This window comes from Rousettus aegyptiacus, unplaced genomic scaffold, assembly GCF_014176215.1.
Source record: "Rousettus aegyptiacus isolate mRouAeg1 unplaced genomic scaffold, mRouAeg1.p scaffold_m13_p_3, whole genome shotgun sequence".
In the NCBI taxonomy this organism is placed as follows: domain Eukaryota; kingdom Metazoa; phylum Chordata; class Mammalia; order Chiroptera; family Pteropodidae; genus Rousettus; species Rousettus aegyptiacus.
The window spans coordinates 52,858,415-52,880,642 of record NW_023416306.1 but is presented as its reverse complement, the minus strand read 5'-3'; the positions used below and the strand labels follow the sequence as shown (position 1 = coordinate 52,880,642).

The 22,228-nt window shown below is 31.2% G+C and overlaps 1 protein-coding gene across 39 annotated transcripts in view; it reads left to right on the top strand.

Annotated features, from left to right (window-relative positions):
- The window catches only part of PTPRD (protein tyrosine phosphatase receptor type D), a 1,934,582-nt gene that overhangs the window by 917,294 nt on the left and 995,060 nt on the right, over nt 1–22,228 (top strand). Inside the window, exon 7 of one of the 39 annotated variants that reach the window (XM_036238641.1) lies at nt 14,966–15,002. The exons of the other annotated variants lie outside the window; for them this stretch is intronic. The gene's annotated coding sequence lies outside the window, so the exon portion shown is untranslated. The remainder of the gene's footprint in view (nt 1–14,965; nt 15,003–22,228) is intronic. 39 annotated transcript variants of the gene reach the window in all.

The window sequence follows — 22,228 nt, the reverse complement described above, 5'->3', positions numbered from 1 at the left end:
CCACCAGTCATATACTTTTTAATTATTTTTAAACAGTAAAGTTCTGTTTAGTGTTCATGTCTTTATGTATGTTTTTTGCAATAACAAAAATTTTTCAAAGTGGATGACTTATAAATATTAGATATATAACAAGTCTTTACTATCTTGACAAGTCTCTGTATAATTGACTTTCTCTACCTTATTTTTATAATTTGCTATGCCAGTGTTTAGCATTTTTTTCCTTTATGTTTCTAAGCAGATTAACCTGCGATTTGATCTTCTTTATTTGAACAAAATTTGTTTGACAAATGCAGCTCTGTCTGTTTTTCCATATGGTGCTTTCATATCTTACTATGAATAATTTATCTCTCTCAAATTAATAGGGAAAAACATAATGGTTATTAAGGATCCACCTTCCACCTAATTTGTGAAACATCACTCTAACTTATGAGTGTTGTATTTTTGTTGTTTATTTGTAATTTAATAAGTTTTACATTTTGTAATAAATTTCACTTACATCACATTATACTGTAGCTGACAATATATGACAAGCACTAATTGTTCTTCGATAAATATTTAAGAATCAGAGATGGGATACTTATATGCTTTTGTGATTAAGGCAGGAATATAGGCAGAAGAGAGAAAAAGGAAAAGACATCCAGGTCTGCAAGATAATTGAAGATAAATGTTTGAGAGAGGACCAGACATCCAGATCTTATAAAGAACAATGATATTATGTCCATGTATGACATTCAGTTTCTATAAAATTCCTATCCACCAAGTGTCAACCAAAAAAGTAGTATATAATCAAGAAGACTGCAGCTTTTTCTGTGGGCAGCCTACTTAAAATAGAGACAGTAGAAAACCATAACAGTTGTAAGAAAATATCAAAGATATTGCAATGAAGAAGAGTCAAGACAAATGCCCATATGAATAGTAGTTATCTTCACACATCTGAGACCAATTTGGTATTTAGCTTCTAGGACTCTCCAGAGACAATACCTAACAATCACACAGTTTCTGGCAAAGGAAAATTATGCTTGCTAGTTGAGTTTGGATATTTTTAAATAAATAATTCAAAACCTATAGGATTTAGGTATAATTTAAATGAAGTAACACATGAAAAAGCACTTAAAACACTGACCACCAATTGTAAAACAGAAAAAAATATTAATATAATTAATATTATTAGCACAATGTTTTTATTGAAGTTTCTTGAAATTGATCTTCTAACTTATTTCTATGGCAATGAAGAAATCTTTAAGTGCTAATTTGATTTCTTCTATCTAAATCAGTGCTAGAAAAAAATACACTGGTTATGAATTTCAGTACTTAAAATAGTATTTCTACTCTAGGAACAGGATAGATGGGCTCATCAAAGAAAACAGAGACTACAAATGAGTATATTGTGAAGAATAGAGGATATTCACATTAGTTTTGGCTATATTACACTGGAGAGTCCTGTGGGAGATCCAGATAGAGTTTTTTTTGATAGGCAGTAATATACTTAAAGGAAAGAACATAAATTAAAAGAAAAGTTGAATTATCAGTATTAGACAATAGTTTAATCTCTGAGAATTACAGAGAATATTTAAATAAACAAAATAGAACTTTAGAAACAAATGGCTATGGGTCAAACACAGGTATATTTGTTAGACTACTTTGATTTTTGAGATTGAGACAAAAAAATAGAGATAGAGAGAGAGGGAAAGAGGAAGGAAGAAAAGGAAGAAAAATATTGGTAAGTAAAAGCCCTGGTACAGCTGGTTCCAAAGGCTCCTATATTAACTTCAAAACTTCTCTCCATGTCTCATTCAGTCTTTTCCCTTTGCTATCCTGATTCTCAAGCTGGCTCTTTCCCCCTATGACATACAGTGGATCTTTTCAGGATTGGGTTTGGAGGAACCCACAGTTCAGACAAATATCCTGATCTTATTTCACCGTGAGTGCATTGGATCGTTCGTCAGGCCATGAATGAGTTCTAGTTGTGATTCTAAGGAGATTTAATAGTCTAATTGTCCCATCTTGAGTCACCTGCCCACTCCTGAAGTAGCCCATCTAAAGCACATGGACTGAGAAATTAGGTGAGAGATTTGAGAGATGAGCAAAGAAAGTAAATACAGAGGACAGAGAGCAAATGTGAGGAAAACTAGGGGAGATCTTGTCTCAGAATTAGAAGAAAATTTTAAGAAAATAGCAGTCACATGTCAAGTGCCTCAAGTACATAAGTATTACTGAAAATAGTCTTTCAAAGATCACTTTGAAAAGTCAAGTACTGTAATGGGGTGGTTTCAGTGAAGGCAGAAGCCAAATGACTGTGAGGACAGGAAAGAATCTTGTGAATTGTATGAGCCAAAGAGAAAGATGGGACAATAGTTAGATAAATATGTTGTCAAGGAAAGGTTAAACACACTATAATCTAATATATATTTCTACTAAAACACCCTTAGCAAATTGCATTCAATTCATGAAACCAATGTGTGTTATCGAATTAAATAAAATAGCTCCCCTCTGATTTGCAGGAGACATAAATATTTATCAGTTGTGGTTCTTCATATACCTGTGATAACTGCTTATTTCAATAATATATAAGAGAATATCAGCTAAGAAATAGTGAAGAAAAATTACCAGTAATTAAATATAATCCTTTCTTAAAGTAACAATTATCCACACGTCTTATTTTATAATATAGTGCTCTAAAAAAAAATCTCTAAAATAAAATTCAAACCCCAAAGTTTATTGTTTTTCTGGATTTTTGCATATTTTTGATTGCACAATGAGATTTGTGAGAGGTCTGTTTTTAATAACATGAAGAAATTGTGATCAATTTAGGTCACAATTAAAATAGTACAGGCACACCTCAGAGATATTGCAGGTTTAGTTCTATTCATAATAAAGTGAATATTGTACTAAAGCAAGTCAGAATATTTTTTTTTGTTTCCCCAAGCATATAAAAGTTGTTTATACTAGATGGCAATCTATTGAGTATGCAATAGCATTATATATATATTTTTAAAAGTACTTACCTTAATTAAAAAAAAATGTATGTATTTTATTGCTAAAAAATGCTAACCATTATTCGAAATTTGGTGAGTCATAGTCTTTTTGTTAATGGAGAGGTCTTGCCTTGATGTTGATGGCTTCTTACCGATCAAACCAGTGTCTGCTGAAGATTGGGGTGGTTGTGGCAATTTTTAAAAATAAGACAACAGTGAAGTTTTCTCCTTTGATTGATTCTTCCTTTCATGAACAATTTCTCTGTAGCATGCAATGCTGTTTGATGGCATTTTGCCCATAGTAGAACCTGTTTCTAAATTGGAGTCAGTTTTCTCAAACACTGTTGCTGCTTTATCATAAGTTTGTGTAATATTCTAAATCTTTTGTTGCCATTGCAATAATCTACTTTACATCTTTTCCAGAAGTAGACTCCATTTCAAGAAACCATTTTCTTTGCTAATTTATAAGAATCATCTCTTCTTTTGTTAAAGTTTTTTTTGTTTTGTTTTGTTTTGTTTTGTTTTTTATTGAGACTGTATCAGGTCAGTCACATCTTCAGGCTTCATTTCTAATTTTAGTTATTTTGCTATTTCCATCACATCTGCAGTTACTTCCTCCTCTGAAATATTGAATCCCTAAAAGTCATCCATGAGGATTGGAATCATTTTCTTCCAAATTTTTGTTAATGTTGATTATTTTGACCCTTTTCCATCAGTTATACAGTGCTCTTAATGGCATCTAGAATGGTAAATTCAGATCCATCAGAGAAATCACTATCTATTGTAGCCAGAGCCTTACGAAATGTATTCCTTAAAAAGTAACACTTAAATGTCAACATTACTCCTTGATCCATGGGCTGAAGAAAGGATGTTGTATTAGTAGGCATAACATAACATTAATCTCATTGTACATCTCCATCAGAGCTCTTGGGTGACCAGGTACATTCATTGTCAATGAGCAGGGTACTAGTTTTTAAAAAATCTTTTATTTTTTCCTGAGCAGTAGGTCTCAACAGTTGGCTTAAACTAGTCAGTACACCACATTGTAAACAGATGTGCTATCATCCAGACTTTGTTTTTCTGTTTATAGAACACAGGCAGAGTATATTTAGCATAATTTTAAGGGTCCTAGAATTTCTGAAATGATATATGAGCAGTGTCTTTCACTTAAAGTTACCAGCTGCATTAGCCCCAACAGGAGAGTCAGCTTGTCCTTCGATGATTTAAAGCCAGACATTAACTTCTCCTCTCTAGTTATAAAAGTCTTAGATAAGGCTATTTTCCAACATAAGGCTATTTTCTAACATAAGGCTATTTTCCAACATAAGGCTATTTTCTCTACATTAAAAATCTGTTGTTTAGTATAGCTATGTTCATTAATGATCTTAACTATATCTCTGGATAACTTGCTGTTACTTCTACATCGGCATTTGCTGCTTCACTTGTACTTTCATGTTATGGATATGGTCTCTTCTCTTAAATCTTATGAACCATCCTCTGCTAGCTTCAGATATTTCCTCTGCAGCTTCCTCACTTCTCTCAGCCTTCATAGCATTGAGGAGAGTTGCTCTGGGTTAAGCTTTGGCTTGTGGGAATGTTGTGTCAGGTTTGATCTTCTATCCAGACCACTAGAATTTTCTTCATATCAGCAATAAGGCTGTTTCACTCTCTTATCATTTATGTGTTCACTAGAGTAGCACTTTTAATTTCCTTTAGGAACTTTTTCTATTCATTCACAGCTAGTTTAACTGTTGGCACCAGAGGCCTAGTTTTCAGCCTATCTTGGATTTTGGAATGCCTTTCTCACTAAGCTTGTATGAGGCTTGTAATCACTACAAGTAAGGTACCTAAAATGATTAATTTCCAGCTTTTGATTTAAGGTGAGAGACATGTGACCCTTCCTTTCACATGAACACTTAGAGGTCACTCTAGGCTTATTAATAGGCCTAATTTTAATACTGTTATTTCTCATGGAATATAGATGCTGGAGTAGAGAGAGATGGGAGAATGACTGGTTGGTAGAACAGTCAGAACACACACAATATTTGATTAAGTTTGCTATTATATATGGGCATGATTTTTGGCACCCCAATACAGTTACAATTGTAACATCAAAGATCACTGCTCAAAGTTCAACATGGCAAATATAATAATGAAAAAATTTGAAATACTGCGAGAACTACAAAAATGTGACACAGACACAATTCAAAAACTCTCAACTGATTTCCTTTTTATTTTAAGGTATTTTCTATCCAGTGAATACCTTTTATTTTATGAGAGGAAGGTAGGATATTACACCAATAGGCAAGATGGGTTTCTCTCGGCTTTTTTCTTTCCCATTGCTCAAGCACTAGGATTCAATTCAAACCCTGTTGTTTCCTAAGATACTTACCCTGCAGAATCTATTATTATTATTGATAGTGGAATTTGAAGCTTTTTAGGGATTGCCTGGCATATAATCAACAATGTTCTTTTAAGCACTTACTGTTATTAGTGTAGCTGAACTTACCTGTTTTCCTTCTGTCTGGTCAAATGGGTTATGTTTTTATCATATCCAAATATTTCCTTTTAGAAATATATCTTAAGAGTTCCCTTCCAACACAATATACCCTCCCACCTATTATGAGTTTTGGCTAAAGATTAAACTTTACCTTTCGATAATGTGTATACTAGTCAAACAATGAACTCCAGATATTTGAAAGGAAATAAAGACTTAACTCAGAGATTGTCTTAGTATGCAACATTATTGAAATAAACAAGTTTTGAGTACCTTAGTTGTGATGATGATAAGCCTTGAAACAGCACAAAACAAATCTGTTCTGGTTGCAGTGCAATTCGTACCATAGAATAGCAATTTGTTCCTGTATTCATAGAAATGATCATACTATTTACTTCCTATCTGAGTAGAACTGTTTATTGCTCTGGCCTCTTGATTTTATGCCACTTTTCAGACATAGTTCTCTCAGTAAGGTTTCTCCCAACTTCAAGGTATGGATGACTTAACTAGGATATTTTAAAGCGACAATGTGAAAGGTCCTCCCGCCTTTGCCTTTTCAGGGTCTTTATCATTGGGGGTTGATAAGCGAGTGGCTAAATGGATGATGAGTGGACTATAAATGCTTATAGGTAGCACCTAAATAGCAGAGGTGAAATGTCAAGTAACAAGAAAGGACTGAAATATGCTGGAATTTAGACTATGAATTGAATTCTAAGAGAAAAATTACCACTCAGACTGGGTCACCCATATCTGCAATTGCAGGCTTCCTTGTTCAGCAGCAAACAGCACCTTAATCAGAAACACCACTCAGGCAGCCAGGGTACAGGTTTTGGTTCTTGGATTCTTGAATAGTTATGAAAAAATTCTAAACTGCCTCTTAAAAGATAAACTGAAGGATATTAAAATTTGTAATAGTTTATTTGAGCAAAAATCAATTCCAATCAGATTGCATCAAACTGGAAGTGACTTTGGCACACTCCATTTAACAGAAACCAGGAGAAGAACTTATATAAAATACAGAAGCAAAGAAGTTGGCTGTTTGTGATTGGTCATCCGAGCATTTTGATGTCATGATCTTGAGGCTTAAATTCCGATGTGCTTTAAGGTAGCCTCCACAGCATCAGGGCCAAACCAGTGAAATGGCCTCCCTAGTTAGATCATTTAACACTCCCAAACAAAAGGTTAGAGGCTGGATTTTTAAAGTTTAGTGTGCATAAAAATCCCCTGGGAAGCTTGTAAAAAGTGCGCTTCCCATTCACCATCTAATTCAGATGTGAAATATAAATCTACGATTTTATAAGCCTCGCAAATGAACTTGATGCAGTTGTTCTGGGACTGTGCTTACAGAAAAATTGGTGAAGGGATTTGAGATTGAGTCCTTTCTTCAGGTCAGAGACACTGCTTGCTGCCTGCTGAGATTTGTTTAAATAGTACAAAACCCTGGATTCTGTGACTTCTAGACTACTTTAATGAAATCCTATATTTCTGTAATCCATGCTGACATTGAAAATTTTATTGATGTTCAATTAAAATGAAAGAAATTGTTTGCTTATAAAAGGTTTTTCCAGCTGCCAATTATTTTCAAGATAGTAGACTACACCAAAAATGGAAAATAATTTATATCTTGTTAAATGTTGACCAGATTTTTTCAAAATTAGTCTGTGCCTTTGAAAGTTACTGTGGAGCAAGCAAACAAGCATGAAACGTTAAACAACTGAGTTGAAAAAGACACTGTTTTGTTTTGTTTTTTGTTTTTTCCAGTCAGAAATACACAGAAAATGCATGATGCATGGGGTTATATAAATTAACTTTAACTCTATCTCCCTCAGCTTAATGAAAATGTATTTTCCATATGCAAATTGTTTATGTACTGTGCTCTAATAGATTCAAATGCATATAAGATCCTGTAATAGTATTTACATATGTCTAAATTCATTAGCAGATTTTGATAAGTTTTGTTATGCAGTGTATATCATTCCTAGCAATTTATTTTTACATTTAAATATAAAAAGTTCTGTCCTCTGAGACAGGAAACATTGTATTAAAAATATATATATATAAAGCATTAAATTTTAACAGAAGTCATAACTGTCTTATAAAGTAGATCGAGGTGAAAACAAACACCTTTACTTCAGTTTTCTTTCTTGTATGGATAGGTACAAAAAAGTAAGTGCTTGAATAATTTTTGTTTAATGACTGATATCTTGCATAAGGAGAAATCAGTTGCCTTTAGAAAATTAAAGGTACACAAAACCTATAGCTTTACTAATAATAAATGTAACTAATGTATTTGAGAACTTGCAATGTATCTAGTATATTGTGACACGTACTTTATATTCCTGATATCATTTAATCTTCACGTGAAGTCTGTGAAATAGGTGAAACGGTGTTCCTCTTGCAGATAGTGAAAGTATAATAAATTTTGAATAAGTGACCCTGGGTCATGTTACTAAAAAGTAGAAGTAATGAATTCATGTTCAAGTACTTTTGGCTCAGTTTTCTTACTATAATATATGGATCATAAATTTAATTTTGATTTCCTTCAGTTTTGACTTGGATGTTCTTGTATTTGTCTTCTAATGAACACATGCCCACATTTGTGTTTAGAGAAGATTACTGAGGCTTTGGGTATGCATGTGTTTGTTTCATTAAATAATGTCAAATGGTTGCCCAAAATAGTTGAAACAGTTGTGTGAGAGTATTCTGATTGCTCCACACATTGAATAAACTACTATTGCTTTGTTTTGTTTAAAAAATTTTAGGCATTCTGGTGGGCAGGGAGTTGTGTTTTAGAAAGTTTTTTATTTGCAGGTTCCTGATTACTAGTAAGATTAAACACTTTTTAATATATTTATTGGTCATCTGATTATATCTTTTTGTGAAGTATTGAAAGTATTTTTTCCCATTTTATGTCTGTTTTTTTTTGTTTATGGTCTAAGTTCTAGATAGAAAATCTTTCATGGTTGTAAGTATAAATATATTTTCCCTTTTCACTCTTATCGTGTCTTTTGAAGCACAGAATATCTGAATTTTATTGTAGTCTAATGTATCATTGTTCCTCTTTATCTTTACTTATTTTGTGTCTTGGTTAAGAGATTGTTACTAAATCATGAAGGTCATGAAGATATTATTTTAATATGATATCCTTATTGGGTCACCTTTCCTATTTAGAGCTACAATAGTCTGTGATTATTAATTTTATGTGTGATGACATAGGCATCAAGTTTCTTCTCTTTTATATGAACACATATTTGGTGCAGCACTATGTTCCTTCCCACTTCTCTGCAATACCAGTTTCTTCTAAACAAAGTATTCATATATGCATAGCCTTATTTTCAGTATTTGTCTTTTTTTTGTACAAATACCAGTCTTTTAATTATAATACCTTTGTAATAAGATATGATTATCAGTAGAGTAAATACTCATCTAACCCTTCCCATTTCCATGTAAATTATAGAATCCACTTGTCCAGTTTCACAAAATTTTTTCTTAGAATTTAATTAGGTATTTTGAATGAATAGATAAATTTGAAGTGATAAAACATGTTGGTGATGTTGAGTCTTTAAATCTATGAATCATATAACTCCATCTATTATATATATATATCTTTTAATTCCTGTCAATGTTTTATAGTTTTATTTGTAATAATTTTGTAATATTTTGGTTATAATTGCTTCTAGATATTCTTAGTTTTGGTACGTTTTAAATTTTTAAGAATTTATTTCACCTAAATTTTCAAATTTTTTTAAATACACTTGTTCATAATATACTTTTGTGCTCTTAATGTCTGCTGTCTCAATAGCGATGACTCCTTTTTATTCTGGATATTTATTATTTCTGCCTTTACTCTTTTTTCTTTGTTTTTTGTAAGCTTTGAAAGGTTTTATCAATTTTATTAGTCTTTACAATGAATCAACCTGTAGCTTTGTTAATTTTATATCTGCTTTTCTGTTTTATTTATTTATGCTCTTATCTCCAATGCTTTACTCCCTCTACTTTCTTTGAGTTTATCATGCTGGGTTTTTTTTCTGGTTGTTTTTTATTTTTTATTTTTGAAATAAATACTCAGATAATTTATTTTCAGGCCTTCCTATAGCTATATTTGCATATTTAGATAGGTAATATTTAATTATTAGTTTAAAATATTTTAAATTTTTATTTATTTTTTAAGTTATGCTATTGAGAGGTATTTTACTTTACTAACATATGGAGACTATTTTGGCATGATCTATGTCTGAATTAACTGCATTATAATTATAGTTTATATGGCATCAATTTTTTTGAAATTTCTTGTTAAATAATTAATGGTCTATAGAGAAAGAATAATAAACTGTATATGATAAAATATATATATTTCAAGTATAGAGATGATACAGCAAATTAAGCAAAGGAGGGACATACTTTATAAAATTATTTTTAGCAATAATGTAAAAGCAGGGAGACAATAAGAAAATACTACCTGATTCCCAGGTGAATCCTTCTGACATGACTATACTCAAATGATAGTCTTTTTCTTATACTTTACTTAATCCTTAGAATTCTGCTATTCTGTTGTGTATGCTATCAAACTTGCACATGTTATATTAAAACTTTGTCATACAAATCTACCATATTAAATTTTCTAATTGTGGGACCCATATTTTTCCTGATGAAAATATTTAATGCCTCTTTAGTTCCTTAGTTTTTGCTATTTCACCATGTTGCAGGGAAATTGATACAATATTTTCTACATTTATTTGTAAGGCTAGAATATCAATTTTTTCATTGACCAACCCTACAGTGCTTTATTATAAAGTCACTTTGTGAATTCATTATATATTTTATTATTTAACTGAAATTTTGAAGCATCTGTTTCCTATACATGTATATCTATAAATTATAACAACCTAAAAAATTCTGACAATGCTGTTTTCACCAGGATGAATAATGTCTTCCTCATCCTAAAAAATTGTTATCTATGTAATAGAGAAATATTTTTTTCATCGTTTTAAGGACAAAATTTAAGTTTCTTAACATTGTATAAAAACAATTCTATATGCTTTGTCCCTAACTTATATTTACAATTTATCATCACAGACAGTTGGTGCTAACTTATCTATCACCTAATTTGCTTCTATAAGGTAAAAATCCCAAATCAAGACCCTATAAGGAAAATATTAATGTTCTATGAATATACTCATTAATTCCAGAATATCTAATTTATAACTATAAAAAAACAACTTTTATCAAAAAATAATAGCATATATATAGAGATAGTTATATACTAAGTATTACAATAATACTTTAAAAAATATTAAAATTTAATAGAATTAATTCACTTTAAAAGTATCTTTCAACATACATGTTAAGAATCTTAAACTGAAGGCATTTGGACTGAAGCCTTTTCTTTTGGGTAAATCTTTCTATAACAAGCATAAGCATTATATGTTGACCCCAGGTGCTTTGAATTACTTTCAAAATTAGAGTCACACATCTTGAAATTGTCATTACCAATTAATATGCACCAGTGCTTCTGGAAACCTTTTCATAATAAATCCCAGGGAAAAATTATATGGTGATGTTTTCCAATGAACCCTTGCTCCTTAATTTCAGTAAGGTCTTCACTATGCTTTATAAATGGGATCCTAACATTTTAATAGAAGTCTCAAGCCACAACTCAGTGTTTCTAATACTCTATATGTTTTCAGTGTTACTGTAGGTGTAGAAAGAAATTTTATAAAATTTATTAATTATAATGGGATTAAAGAAGATGGAGGTGTTAAAACTGAGCTATTATGTTACGGGGGTCACTTTCGGTCAACTCTAGCATTTCTTTATCTCAGTAGTTTTTCCTGGGCTGTTCACTCTGCCTAGAATGTCTACCTCACATTCTCCCACCTGTCTGTATATAGAAAAGTCTATTCCTCTACTAAATATTAAAATTAACCATCACTATTTCCAGAGAACTTTCCTACCCTGTACAAGCATAATTATGTGCTAATTATGTTTTATTATTTCTGTTTTCCCCAACTATACAGTGAGTTGGGTAGGGGATAGCTATTCTGCTATATCCCCCCCACAATCTAGCACAATGTTTCATAAATTATGACAATCAATGAATGAAAGTGTGTTATAATTTAATAACTATAATTTAGCATAAATTAGTATTCTTGAAATGTATATCACATTACTACCTCTAATTGTTGAATTAATTTTTTTGACCTCCTTAACTGCTTTTAGTTTCTCTTAATTCATGAAGCATTGTTTAATTTTATTTCAACTTAAGTTAGAATATTTATATATACAATTTGTTTTCTTATTCATTTTTTGGCCATTGTTTTGGTTGATAAAATATTTGGATACCTTGTTGCTTTTTTATTTTGTTTGAGTACATAACTATTCTCATTTAATACTATAGATTAAATAACTGAAGTAATTTAATTTCCAGGGGCCTAAGAGAATATATTTCTTGAAGCAAATTTATAATCTTATAAATGATATTCCTCATGTAATTGGTTTTGATTAAAGAATTTTAAAATCTTGTCTGTAAGGTGTTCTCATTATTATGCTGTTTAACTCCAACTGTTCTTGATCAAGTTTAAACAAGGACATAGTCTTCATAACTGTCTGTTGAGAGTTATGGGTCATTTCCTCAGAAAAGGACAAAAGCTAGATAATGTTACCGCTCAAATTACTATATGTTCTTTTTGGCTTATAGGTGGGAGTTGAAAATAGATGAAATATGAATATTTTAGATGGACTTTAAAATTAACCTTTGTTCTGTTTATATTTGGGTATTTTCCCCCTTTTGAATAAACTAAATGGTAAGATGCAGTGGTGCAAGAAGATTGAGAGGGAAAATCAATTTTAAATTTATAAGATTAGAGGTGGAGTATCATCAAATTATCTCAGGAACCATGAAGGCCAAGCACAAAGCTTAAATGTTATATAACAGTTGAGTGTTTACATTTGGGTGCAAATAAATTAATTCCCCATTTTGAGCATTCACCTGATTACTTAGAATTTGCTCTTCCAAAAGTCTAACATAGTAGTTATTCTCATGACAGCTGGGGACACTATTTGACTTCCTCATAATGTGATTTTATTTTCACTAATTATTTTTTAACTCAATTCTTAATTACTATATGCATAAGATGATAACAAAAACAAAGGATGTACAAAAGCAATCAAAGTCATCATTATCTCATCATTCTAGAAAATCAAACTTTTTCATGTATTTTATCAGTTCTTAGTAAGTATGTATGTGCCTGTGTGTATGATTATTAACTCAGTATAGTTACAACTTTATTTTGTATCATGGATTTTAATATTTACTATTACTTCATACAGTTCTCCATGTCATTCTTATCTTCTAATTATAATTATAGAATATATATAATTTATTTTATACCCTCTCCAAGAGGACAGTTTCCATCTCCACCATTCTATCTTATATATTGTAATATAGAGAACACCTTTATACATATTGTGTTTCCCCCCTAATAATTCATTTTAAAGGTCGGTCTATGAAGCGAAGATAATTTGGAAACTAGTTATCCTCACATTTTGCCTGGGGTACCCTCTTAAGTTTAAATTAAATTGAATTTGTTCATTTATTCTTTGTATTGTCTTTAATTAGCTCTTCAGGGTTTTATCAATTTTATTAGTCAGGCATTTGAAAAACCTGAGATAAATTTGACCATATAGAAAATAAACAAGTTAGACATGACATTATACATAAACAGAGGATGCAAGCAATGTCAATATGGTGGAATGTGAGAAGGTACCCACTCGTGAGAGCTGCAGGTACAGTTATAATTGAAGTGATTAAAGAAAAGTCCCCTCTACCACTAACAGTAAAAACAACTCAATATACTGGTTATGTGAAACTGTGGAAGTGGGAGAATTTCAATAGCTCTCTTCATGACAGAAAGAGAATGCAGGAAGACTCTGGCTTTGGTAAGAGTTACTCAATGCATGGATGCAGTATTGAAGCCAAAGGCAGTAAATGATAAAATGATTGTGACTATTTCTATTGATGAAGATTTAGGTAAATAAAAATGCCCCCAAACTAAATCTTGATTAGACAGTTTACAAATAAGTATCTAGTTAATTAAATATGAGCAAAATAATTTACTAGGAAGCCACCAATGAGAGAGAACTGGGAGCAGTAGAGTTAGTTTCAAGGCTGACCTATTTCTTATGGTGATACAAAGGCCACTGGAACGTCAGAGAGTAAGACTTCCATGTATCATGAAGAACAGAACCAGACTAAGAAAGTCTTTGGAGAAAACTTACCAGTGAGGTACTGAGGAGGACCTTAATTTTTAAATTTTGTATGTCATTTGAAACATGAAAGTTAAAGTAGCTGATTATGCCTCATTTCTCCTTAAGAATATGATGTGGCAATTTCTTCTGAAAATAGAATATAAGGAAGTTAATGAGACTTAGCAGTGTTGACTTGGACATTATTACTCAAGAATTCCTCAGATGGCAGAAATGTTTCTCCTGTGTTTCTCCTATCTACTTGAAGAGCAGTTTAATCACACTGTGTAATTCAAAGTAGTTATAGTATGTCTTAATCTTCATCTTCCCATTTAGTATTTCAGACACTAGCTCCAAACAGGCAGTTTCCCAGGTCATTCTAATTATGCAGAAGCCCTGGCATCCATTTCCCCTGTATCCTATCAAAAGTTTTCAGTTATAAGTCTCATTATTCCTCAACCTAATCAAGTCTGTTAAATGCAGTCAAGCTGACATATTAATGAGGCTTTTATGGCACCCTTACCTGGAGGTAATTTTTATTTCAGAAAAGAATACATCCTTCCTAATCCAAAAGTGGAATCTCTATTTCTATCATCTACCACAAGCAGGCTAAGAGGAATTTGGGACAATGGCCTTTTCATAAATGTTCGAAGCACACATACAAGGGCCTTCTTACTTTGCGTAGCTTGTTACAGACTTGGACTTGAGAACGAGAAACAGGGCTCCGAAGTAAGGCAGTTTATGTAGCACATAGATGACTACAGTTTCTTTCAGGGTCTGATACCTATTGTATTAGCCTTTGTCTACATGGCTTTGTTTCTGCTGTCTCCTGCCTTCAGTATTCATTCATATTGTGAGGAGGAAACACTAAATGGAAACTGGCAGGTGAAATTTAATTCCTAAAAAAGAGCAAGAGTGAGTGTAGTATTTTGCCCATTTCCTAACTATCAGTAATGTCTCATTACTGTTTAACTTAATTGTAGATAATACTCCGTTATGGGCTTTTGGTACCAACTATTAGATAAATATGTTTATTTACTTTAATTCTGCATGTCTATGTGTGTTTCTTAAAAGATTGGGGGAAAGAGATGTAACAACATTCAGGAAAAACCCTAATCTTCCAGAAATAAGGCTATAAGTTCTTTCGTTTTCTTTTCTTTTCTTTTCTTTTCTTTTCTTTTCTTTTCTTTTCTTTTCTTTTCTTTTTCTTTTTATTTTATTTTGTTTTTGGTTATATATGTTTATTCAGATTGTTACTGAGTGCTTGGAGATTAAATGCAGTAACTGTGAGTAATTTTTACATTTTTAAGAAAAAAATGTTGATATATAAGACTGGATTACATATAGCAAGCACATGTTTTATAATACTGTAATCTGTTTCTCAATAAACCATTTAAGTAATAATATTTCCTCATATTTCAGCTGATTTTAATATGGTCAAATAAATCATAATGAATATAGTAAAATAATTTAGTGACACATGGAAGAAACGAAAGGTTAATATATTAATACGTACTGTGAAAATTTAATGTGTCATGCTACATAAGATATTTTAACACATATATTTTTTACCTGTAAATGTCATCACTTTGTATTACAGTTGTTTGAGGCCCTCGTTGGATTTTACATAGAGTTATATATCTTGGCCATTTACTGATACTGTTTAATAGAAAATAAATCAGACATAAGCCATTTTGTTATTTTAGTGGGTTAGAAGGTCAGTCTGTCTGCTAGGATTTATGAGACCACTAATTAAAGGTCAGCAGTAGATGTGTTGGCCACTAATACATCCATGTCCCAAAATGAAAAAAAAATTATAAAATAGAAAAAAAAACAAATATTCATATTCTGAAATTTTATTACCATTGAAGGAATGCATGAAAACATCTTACATTTCTCATTAATAATGATAGTGATTTTTACTGGGTTTTGTTTTTTAGTATAGAAAGCAAGAGATCTGGCTTTGCACTCTTAAAAAGATTAGCACAGAAATCCAAGTTTTAGTTTTAGAATGCACTTTTGAGTTCTGTTGAGCAAGTCAATTAAATTATCTCTGCGGCTTCAAATAAAGTCATTTCTAAACTCTAGGGGTAGAGGAACAATGAAAGCTTATATATCTCTTAGTATTTAAAATTTTATGAGGGATCTCCCATGAATACAAGATGTAGTGTTTTTTATTGTCATTGTGTACATTTGCCAAAAACAAATTAATGAGATGAGAACAGATAGCTATTAATGTTTTTGATTGGAAAGCACAATTGCATTTTTATCACTGAAATACCTTAGATGTCTCCATAAGCTAAAAAATTAGTGGCAGCTTTCTAAAAAGTAACTATCTTGATAAAAAGACTATTTATGTGAGGATAACCATTCTACCTTTTCAGGAGAATAGTTTATCTCTTTAAAAATGTATTTTTTTTTTTTTTGCTAAGAAGTCTTTTAAAAATAACCTTTTACCCCTTTCATCTATGTGCCCAGAAAAATTGAAATAATCACTTGCTTAATCATCTTTGATTTTTGCATTTATTCTGTCAGAAGAAAGCTTGCATACTAATTGAAGTGATAGCTTTTGTGTTTTCAATAGCTAATCATGTAATTATGTCTTTCCTAGACACTATTGGGTCTATTTGAATAAGAGAGATCATGAGTTCAATAAGTCCTCAGCAGTTCCTCTTGTTAAACTTCTAGTTAGATGGGATGAGAGGAAACACACATCTCTATAGAAACTAGACTGAAGGTTGCTTCCAAGATTCGTCATGAGCTATTCTCTTGCTTGGGAATGGCATGGTGATCATATTTATAATCTACATTTTAAGTTATGTACCATATGTATAAGAGAAAAGGGATGGAAACAGAAATTTTATGGCATCCAGATTAAATTTGATTGCTGAGCATTGGGGAAAACTTAGAGTTGTTTAAAAATGGTACAACTTTGGCTTTATGTCAAATGTCTTTGAGCACTTGACCTATGTTACAGAAATGTCTGAAGTAGTGGAATGGATTTGCTAAAAAATACAATTATCTAAGTTATAGAATATGAAAATGTTTAAAATACTAATTTAAAGTATTAATATACATTTAAAGATTTAATGAACATTTTAGAAATATTTTAATATATGAGCATATAATTCCTTATTTTTTATGAGAATTCAAATTATATTGAATTAACGGAAGCGAAGCAAGGGATTTGTTAATGTTGCTGTATTTTAAGTTTCTTAACTTTTGACAATTGTAAATTTTCAGAAAAAGACTTTCCTTTCACTTGATTGTCACAGAGTTATACCAACCTTGATTTTTCAGTTAGGAAAACAAAATGTATTAAATTTTCCATCACCTTAGATATTCATTACATGGATAACATATTATCTTGTCACTTGGCTGCTGAACATCTGGCATAGATTCATTGACCTAGCATCAGCTATGTGCTTCCAGGAAACAGCTCATATTGGAGCCCTAATACCAGATTTTTTATATATATATATACTGGAAATTTTTCATTACATATAATCAGTTTGTCAAAGCCTGTGGAGTGATTCTTGTATCCATTCTGTATGACAGAGGATGAGGATATCTGGAAAATGTCCCCATCTATTACACAGCCATAAATATTTTTCAAGACGTACAATGTGATATTTTTAATTAAATGAAACCAAGTCCAACCTTAGAAAAAGCCAAACAAAGCACCGTCTTCAAATCACACAAGTGTTTTTGGAAAAACATCGCATGACCTTTGTTCATAAGCCATAATTATAATTTGTTCATAAAATCTATTATACAAGAGAATTTGGGTTGAATATTTTCCCAACTTTATTAATTTTGGCAGAAATATTGCTATCTGTAGTGTCTCCCAGAGATCCTGCTGCTTTCATCCTCCATTTTTAATTAAAAAATAAAGTGGAGAAAATTAAAACCAAGCAGTGATCAAACTTTCTTTTCTTTCACTGGGGCATTTTTGCCAATTAAGTAAAACAAGCAAAAATTTTCTGTCATTTAGTTTGTTTTTAGATTTAAAAATTATATTTGCTATTTTTTGAATTTTATTACTTAATGAAGTGATAAGTCAAGGATCATAATTTTGCCTGAAAAGACAATGCCAGAAATAATGCTGTTCGAATGGGTTGGTAGTCAGTGGGGAAGAAAGCAGGGAAATTAATTTTTCCAGGAATTATTTCTTAATTAATTAATTTCTACACAATTATTTTTCTTAAAGGATAGTAGTAAAATATTAAAAAAATAAAGAATCACATACTTATTAAAACAGGACATTCTTCTCAAGACCAAATATTTTAAAATGAATATGAAGTACCTTGACAGATACTATTATCATTTTAAATATCAAAGCTAGTAAATATCCCTCTCAGTTTAAATATTGATACTCTTGTTCAGAAGTTTATGCTTTATAAAGCAGAATTTCATTTAATTCAACACACATTTAACAATTTCCTAATGTATACAGGTGCTCATTGCTGAGAAGACTAAATGAGTAAGATATTTATTCTCTGCTTTCAAAAACTTAATATCTTTCAGGATCTAGTAAGGAAAAGGGATATTAAGAATTTCCAATAGAAAGACCTTAATATAAGAACATGGTATAAAATGAAAGCTTTGGGACAGGCGTTGCTGAGGCAGCCTGAATTACTGAAAACAAGAAACTACTCCACTCTTAGTTGAACCAAAGTAAAGATGTTCTCAAAAAATGGAAGGACCATTGAGGCAGAGGTGATCTTCGGTGATATAGAGACATAGAGAAGATGCAGAAATTGCCAGACACACCTGACTATAGGGGGAAATTATCTGTTTGTAATATCTTCTTTTTTTCTAGCCTATTATCAGTGAGTCTCGGGAAGTCATTTGGTAAAACAACCTAGGAAACGTAGTTACTATGAAACAGAGCAGAGAGAGTAAGAACACACAATAGATCTAAGGTCAAACAGAAAAATAATCTGGGAAATAGTTTAGTAGAACAGGAAAATAGGTAAAATAGGTAATTTTAACAAACTGTGGTAAATATGACAATGGGTGTTTGGTGCTTAGACTCTTTGAGAGCACATAGGAGGACCACCCTGTGGTGCCTCGTAATGATGGGTAATTCAGGGTAAGTTTCACAGAGGTTGTTAGACCTTAAGTCTTGAAGAATAAGAGATAGCCAGGAAAAAGGAAGGAGGTGAAAAACAGGGAAACTTGGTCATGGATGCAAGTTGTCCCAGGTAGAAGAATCCAGTAGTAAAATAACTTGGAAAACAGACACACACACTTTTTTGAAGTTCAGAGAAGATCAAAAATGTGATAGGAGAAAAGAATAAAGAGATAGCTTATAAAATGCTGGTTTTATCTAGAAAGCAATGGTGAGTGATTAACAATTTAAGAATGAAGACTAGGTTTAAATATTGGCAAGTTTGTCAAGTAGAATGTGAGAGGAAAATCCATTCTGACTTGTTAGGTCTTATTTTTTTTCTTTGAATTTAACTTCACTTATTTTCATTATGGAAAAAAAACTAATTTCTGTTAGAGATTATTTGATGGAAGTGGGAAGTAGAAGAAATGATCCATGGAGAAGTGTGTTACCTCCGACTTTTTCTTTCTTGTCTACCTATTAGTCATCAATGCTGGGATCCATTACAGCACTGCTTGCATAAGCACTATATATGAAGTTCAGAATCACAAATTTAAGGATTATCTTCACAAACATTACCCATTTGGAAATATGTTTTGGTATATGGTGTACCTGTGCATGTATGAGAGAAAAAGAGAAAGAGAAAGCTAGAGACCAATTACACATACCAGTACAAATATGGAAGTGTGAACATATCAGCTTATAAATCATTAAAACACCACAGAAATTAAAGAAATTAGTATTTATTAAAGTAAATGTTGAGGCTTTGCACATGTGATAGTACAGAAATATTATGCTATAAATAACAATAGTAAAGAATCTAGATTTCGAGAGCTTATTTCCACTTATTTTCTCTTCTCCAAATGTTCTAAATTTTCTGAGTATGGAGCTCTCCTAAACAAGAATGACAAAAATCAAATAGACTTTGGTTTAGGAAGATACAGTGGAATTATAGTTACCATAGCAACTCGAACAATGAGTCTATATCTAAAATACATTTTTATAAACAGTTTTTGAGCCACATCTGTATCATTCAGAATGGGTATTCACTAAGGTTATAGATATTTACTTTATGACATTACATTATTCCCTGTTATGCCAAAAAGGACCCAATTGCCTTTACTGATGAAAAAATGTTTTTATTAAATTCACAACTGTATAGAATCACAAAATTTCTTGCAATGAATCCTTGTAAAATATAAAGGATTCATTATTTTCTTCTTTAATCATCATCTTAGTACTTTCACTATCTCCCTTGCCATAGGGGGAAAATCTAATCCTTTTATAATTCATTCTGTGTTGATTTTTTTGCCAAGCAATTTTTAGCAAAGTATTATTTTTTTTAAAATACCATTACATTTTGTTTCTATTACAGAACTTTATATTTTTATTTTATACAGTTTAGAAAATCCAAGAAAGTATAAAGAAGATAATAAAACATCTTTTATCATCTCTTTAGTACTCCTTAATATATAGCAAATGTAATGCAAGTTTCTACATTTGTATGAGTGTGTGTTTTTGTGCACATAGATAGAAAAATGTATAGACATAGTATATCCTTGCTTTCCTTTTCTTTTATAGAATTTGGGTTATAATGCTTACTATCCTACTCTTTTTCAATTAATATTAGATTATGATCATTTTTAAAGTCATCTATTTAAAAATTTTGTAATGATTTTCTAAAATTTAGTCATCTGCATGGACAATAATTTTTCAACAATCTTTATTATTAGACACATATATTATTTAAATGTTTAAGGGTTATTATATACAGCACTAAGAGCAATACACTTCAGCATAAAATTGAATATATCCTTTAAATTAACTTCTAGAAGTAGTATTACTGGGTTACTCAGGTAATTGGTTTTAAAACATTATTTATTTTCCAACTTTTAATCTTTGTTAACCAGTCTTTGTTTCAATTTACCTAGGTCCTTTGACTTTTCTGGCCAATTCTTTCTCAGAACCAACTAAGAAAGGCTCCCAAACAATGATGATAGGGAAGGTTACAGCCAAAGCCATGAAACTTCTATTGCTCCAGATAATTTCCTAATGTGTCTTACGGTTAAAACATATGGATATACTCAACTTTTATTCAATTTTTATCTAAGTTAGTCTAAGCCACTTCAAATTGTGCATTTCAAAGGTAATTAAAAAAAAAAAAAAAAAAGGAATATGCTGAGAAAGGATATCTGGAGACAAACCGATACATTCATCTCCAGGCCATTTCTGTTATCTTTTAGACCTTCACATTTCTTCCACATCATGAGGCCCTTGTAAAAGGTGTAATCTTAGAATCATACAGCTGGAAGGATGTAAAGGCAGGACTCTAAAGATTGAGGGAATCCATCTCGCTGGAACTAATCTCCATGGAATAAGATCTCTTCGCATTTATGAAAGTCTTTTTAAACTGTGTAATAAGCTCTTCTGCCATTGTGTTCCCCTTTTAAGATGAATGAAGGAAGGAAGGAAGGAAGGAAGGAAGGAAGGAAGGAAGGAAGGAAGGAAGGAAGGAAGGAAGGAAGGAAGGAAGGAAGGAAGGAAGAAAATCTCTAGTATTTCTGACACAAATTAAAAAGTACAATCTTTTCTTTTGTCTTTAATATGAATGGGAAAATTTGGAAATATATTGTATAAAACTATTATAAACATGGAGATTGCTATATAGGTTATCGTGTGTGTGTGTGTGTGTGTGTGTGTTTTAAATCTACGTAGGTTAAACAATACAGACTATCTGAAAACTGTCAAACCACTTATGAAAGTGTAAGAAAACTAGATTTGTTTTACCCCAGTTTACCTTCATTTATAGAGAGCTTTCCCCTATTAGTTTAAACCTTATATATTTTTTTACTTTATTTTTATTTTATTTTATTTTATTTATTTTTTTTATCACTTAAGCTCATGTCTTGAATCTAGGAAATCAGACTTATATCCTTACATTATAAGATTGTCCTATCTCACAGTTTATCCCTACCTACTCAGAGATAAGGGAATATGGCAAATTTAAGACTGATATTTGTTGCTATCTCTTTAGTGTACTCTATTGTGTTTTTAAGTCTTATATTAAGAACAAAAAGAGAGTATTTAGGTTTATCCTAAAAATGAGTTGTTTCGTTGAATTCTAAAAAAAAAATTTAGAAGAGCAATCATAGTTTTAACAACATTTTAAGATACATCTAACTTGAGAAGCATTAAGATATTATTTTGGGGGGATGCTGGTTCTATTTTTGTTTTGATTTCTTATGGGAACATGCTCACATAAAACTTGTCATGCATTATAACAACTAGAATGTGGTCATTGCCTTGATAAGGGATGTATCCCTTGTTTCTTGAAACATTTCTAAAAAGAAATTTATTGAAATGTTTAATTATTACAAATTAGAATAGCTACACATTTCC